General features: G+C 39.7%; 1 pseudogene; it reads left to right on the forward strand.

Moving 5' to 3' along the window:
- The first annotated feature begins 4,981 nt into the window (after positions 1-4,981).
- Positions 4,982-5,081, forward strand: LOC113276762 (annotated as a pseudogene).
- The last annotated feature ends 281 nt before the right edge of the window (positions 5,082-5,362 follow it).

Genomic DNA, 5,362 nt, shown 5'->3' on the forward strand with positions numbered 1-5,362 from the left:
AACAAAAAGTTCTACCCCACCCCCAAACTTAAATCTAACATTGTCCTCAATGTTTCTAATTAAAGAACAGTACTAAAAATATAAGTAACATGAGGAAATAGTAGATAGATAAGTCGGAAAGATAGTACCTGGGTGAAGTGTAACCAAAAACCTACAAAAATATTATACAACATACAAAATCGCCTCGATGGTCAATCAAGGTAAACAAGGTCCTCCAGAGGGACCTCCTCAACATCACATGTAGGAAAAGGATCTAATAAGGGCTTCAATCGCTGACCGCTTACCTTCGAAGAACTACTACCATATGGTGTCTCAATCTCAACAGCGCCATGAGGAAAAACAGTACGGACCACTAAAGGACCGGTCCACCGAGAGCGCAACTTCCCGGGAAATAGATGCAAACGAGTGTCATACAGAAGAACTTTTTGACCTGGAGAAAATGACTTTCGTAAAATATTCCTATCATGCACAAGTTTCATTTTGTTCTTATACTCCTTAGCACTATCGTATGCATCTCTACGAATCTCGTCCAACTCATTGAGATGGATCTTTCTTTGAGCTCCTTCCTTGTCAAGTGAAAAGTTTAAATTCTTAATAGCCCAATAGGCTCGATGCTCTAACTCAACAGGCAGGTTACATACCTTGCCAAACACTAAACAATAAGGTGACATTCAAATGGGTGTCTTAAACGCAGTATGGTAAGCCCATAAGGCATCGGTAAGCCTCGACGACCAGTCTTTCCTGTTTGGATTAACTGTTTTCTCTAGAATACGTTTAATTTCACCATTGGAAACCTCTACCTGACCACTAGTCTGAGGGTGATATGGGGTTGCTACTTTATGGGTAATACCGTATTTTTTCATTAAAAGAGCAAACGGTCTATTAGAAAAGTGTGAACCTCCATCACTAATTATAGCTCGCGGCGTACCGAAACGTGTAAGCATATTCTCTTTCAAAAACTGGACTACGACCCTGTGGTCATTCGTTTTACACGGAACCGCCTCAACCCACTTAGACACATAGTCTACAGCGACAAGTATGTAAAGATAACCAAACAAAATAGGAAGTGGACCCATAAAATCAATTCCCCACACATCAAAGACCTCAATCACTAAAATAGGGTTCAAAGGCATCATATTTCTACGAGAAATGGTTCTTAACTTCTGGCAACGCTCACAAGAAACACAATGACTATGGGAATCTTTAAAAAACGAAGGCCAGTAAAATCCACACTGCAAAATCTTAGCAGCAGTCTTCTTAGTACTAAAATGACCCCCACATGCATGTTCATGACAAAAGGAGATAATACTGGACTGGTCACTCTCAGATACACATCTCCTAATAATCTGGTCCGGACAATACTTAAACAGATAAGGATCGTCCCAAAAGAAATGCTTAACCTCGGCTAAAAACCTATAACGATCTTGCTTACACAAATGTTGAGGCATTCGACCAGTAACAAGATAATTCACTATATTTGCATACCAAGGTGATTGGGAAACAGAGAACAATTTTTCATCAGGAAAATTGTCCCTTATAGGAAGGGAATTATTAGGGGAACTAACAACTAGCCTAGACAAGTGGTCTGCTACTACATTCTCTGCACCCCTTTTGTCTCTAATGTCTGGACAAAATTCTTGTAACAAAAGGATCCATCTGATCAATCTAGGTTTGGTATCCTTCTTAGACACAAGGTATTTCAAAGCAGCATGATCAATATAGATTACGATCTTAGAACCTAATAAATATGATCTAAACTTATCCAAGGCAAACACGATGGCTAGCAATTCCTTCTCGGTAGTTGTATAGTTCATTTGGGCATCATTCATAGTTTTTCTAGCATAGTAAATCACATGGAGTAATTTGTTTTCTCGCTGACCTAGCACAACGCCTATAGCATAATCTGAAGCATCACATATAATTTCAAAGGGTAGGTTCCAGTTAGGTGCCTGGACTATCGTGGCAGTAGTGAGTAAAGTTTTAAGCTTCTCAAAAGCCTCTAAACAAGCATCATCAAAGACAAACTTAACATCTTTAGCAAGCAAATTGCAAAGAGGTATAAAAATCAAGCTAAAATCCTTAATGAATCGACGGTAAAAACCTGCATGCCCTAGGAATGACCTAATATCTTTTACGGTTTTTGGGACCTGTAAAGTCTTAATAAGGTCAACTTTGGCTTTTTCTACCTATATACCCTTTGAAGAGACGATGTGCCCTAACACAATTCCTGATTTAACCATGAAATGGCATTTTTCCCAATTAAGCACTAAATATTTTTCCTTACACCTAGTCAACACTAATGTCAAATGATGCAAGCACTCATCAAAAGATGAACCAAACACTGAAAAATCATCCATAAAGACCTCTAAAAACCGTTCTACCATATCAGAAAATATGCTCATCATGCAACGCTGAAAAGTCGCAGGGGCATTACAAAGCCCGAAAGGCATGCGTCTATACGCAAAGGTACCAAAGGGACAAGTAAAAGTGGTTTTCTCTTGGTATTCCGGGGCAATAACGATCTGATTATAACCGTCTAAAAAGCAGTAATGACTATGTCCAGCTAATCTCTCTAGCATCTGGTCGATGAAGGGAAGGGGAAAGTGGTCCTTCCTTGTGACCTTGTTCAATTTCCTATATTCAATACACACACGCCATCTCGTGGTCACTCGGGTTGGGATTAATTCATTTTTATCATTCTGGACTACAGTGATACCTGATTTCTTGGGGACAACCTGAACAGGGATGACCCACTTACTGTCTGAAATTGGGTAAATAATACCCTCATCTAACAACTTAAGCACCTCTTTTCGAACTACCTCTTTCATGTTAGGGTTCAGTCGATGTTGCATCTCCCTAGAAGGTTTGAAGTCTTCCTCTAAATGAATCTGATGCATACACACAGTAGGACTTATACCCTTAATGTCTGCTAGTCCACCCTAAAGCTTCCTTATTGTCTTGAAGTACATTTACTAGCCTACTTTCCTGATCACTATCCAAATCGGAAGCTACAATCACAGGTAAAGTCTCAGATGGGCCTAAAAACACATACTTTAGAGTATCGGGTAGTGGTTTAAGGTCCAACTTTGGGGGCTCTTCTAAAGAAGGAATTAGGGTAGTCTCAGAAACTGGTAACGGTTCGAACCTAGCTTTCCATCTATCAGTGTCTAACACAGGGGTAGAATCTAATAGAGCATTCACCTGTTCAATAGTGCTATCGTCGTCAAAATCTAAACCAAAATGGGATAGACAACTTTCTAATGGGTCTTCAGACAAATGTTTGGTAATGACTCCTGAACTAAGGCTTCTATCATGTTCACCTCTTCAACACATGTGTCATCTAGCTCATGAGGTTGCTTACTGACATTAAAAATGTTCATCTCCATAGTCATATTACCAAAAGATAAACTCATCACACCATTTCGACAGTTAATGATCGCATTAGACGTAGCTAAAAATGGGCGACCTAAAATCACAGGTATCTGGTTCTCTGGGTCAGGGACAGGTTGGGTATCTAGGACCACGAAATCCACTGGATAAATAAACTTGTCGACCTCAATAAGAACATCCTCGATAACACCTCGAGGGATTTTAACAGACCTATCAGCTAACTGCAGTGTCATCTGAGTAGGTTTCATTTCACCAAGTCCTAGCTGTAAGTATACATGGAATGGCAGTAAGTTCACACTGGCTCCTAAGTCAAGTAAAGCTTTTTCTACCCGGAAGTTACCTATTGTGCAAGCAATGGTAGGAGAACCTGGGTCTTTGTACTTTGGAGTTGTGGTGTTCTGAATGATTGAACTTACGTGACTAGCTAAAAAGGCTTTCTTATGGACGCTAAGTTTTCGCTTTCGCGTACACATATCCTTAAGGAACTTGGCATAAGCAGGAATTTGCCTAATTGCATCTAAAAGGAAGGTTTATGGTAACTTGCTTAAAAACCTCCACTATGTCATTAAAGTTCGATTCCTTCTTTGTTGGTACTAATAGCTGAGGAAATGGGGCTCTAGGCTAAAATCAGACCTTTCAGGAACCGAATTCACATCATCAGAAACTTTATCAGTCTCTTCAGCTACTGGTCCTGAGAGGTGAGATCCTGAGGGGTGAACTACAGTATGTTCACTATCGGGCATGGTTACCTTATTGTCTACAACTCTACCACTTCTAAGGGTTCTAACACATTCAATTGATTCGATGGTTTTGCACCTAATTCATGAACTCCTCTAGGGTTGGGTTGTGTTTGACTAGGAAACTTACCTTTTTCTCTCAAAGAATCACTTATCAGACCAACCTGGGTTTTTAACTCGGAAATAGCCTGACTATTTTCTTGTCCTATCCTGTTACTAGCTTGTAGACTCTGTTCTACGGATAACTGAAATTTTGCAGTTTGCTGAGTTAACAAGGCGAGAGATTCCTCTAAACTTAGGATTTTCTTATCTGACTGATTCTGAAACTGAGCTAGTCCTGAAGGATTCTTAGTATAGCCAAAACCTGGGGGAGCATTAGAATTACTAAACTGACCTTGACTTTGGCCCTTAGACCACGAAAGGTTCGGATGGTTTCTCCAACCAGGATTATAGGTTTCTGAATATGGGTCAATCTTTTGACGGTTATCAAATCTAGTGTTATTATAAAGAGCATTGGCTTGCTCTTCAATATTCTGGCCTTCCCAAAAAGGCTCCACTCTACCACTAGTCTGGCCCACTTCTAAGGCTTCTAACCTTTTTGTATAGCAGCAATTTTGGCATCTGATTCATAGCCTCCTTCTACCCTATTAACGTTTCCTCTACTTAAAAGAATTGTTTTCTGGGGTGCCCTACTATTTTCCCATTGCTGGGTTTTTTCGGCGATTTCATTAAAAAATTCCATCGCCGCATCAACAGTTTGGTTTTCAAATCCACCAGTGCATAGAGACTCAACCATGGTCGTTGTGGAATAATCTAAACCCTCATAAAGGATCTGAACTAGCCTAACCTTTTCTAAACCATGATGAGGACACTGGGATAATAAATCATTGAACCTTTCCAAATACCTATATAAAGATTCTCCCTCTTGTTGTGAAAATGTGCATATTTGCGTCCTAATAGACGATGTTTTGTGCCTAGGGAAAAACTTATTGAAAAAGGCAGATGTAAGTTGTTCATATGTCTCAATTGACTCGGAGTCCAAACTATACAGCCACGACTTGGCCTTATCTTTCAGGGAAAATGGGAATAACCTAAGTTTCAAAGCATCATCATCTAAGCCTCTAATTCTTAGAGTACTACAAATTTCCTCAAAATCCCTAACATGGTAATAAGGGTTTTCATTTTCTTTCCCTAAAAAGATTGGGAGCATCTGTAAGGTCCCAGGTTTCAGTTCA

This window comes from Papaver somniferum, chromosome 4 (genome assembly GCF_003573695.1).
Source record: "Papaver somniferum cultivar HN1 chromosome 4, ASM357369v1, whole genome shotgun sequence".
NCBI lineage: Eukaryota > Viridiplantae > Streptophyta > Magnoliopsida > Ranunculales > Papaveraceae > Papaver > Papaver somniferum.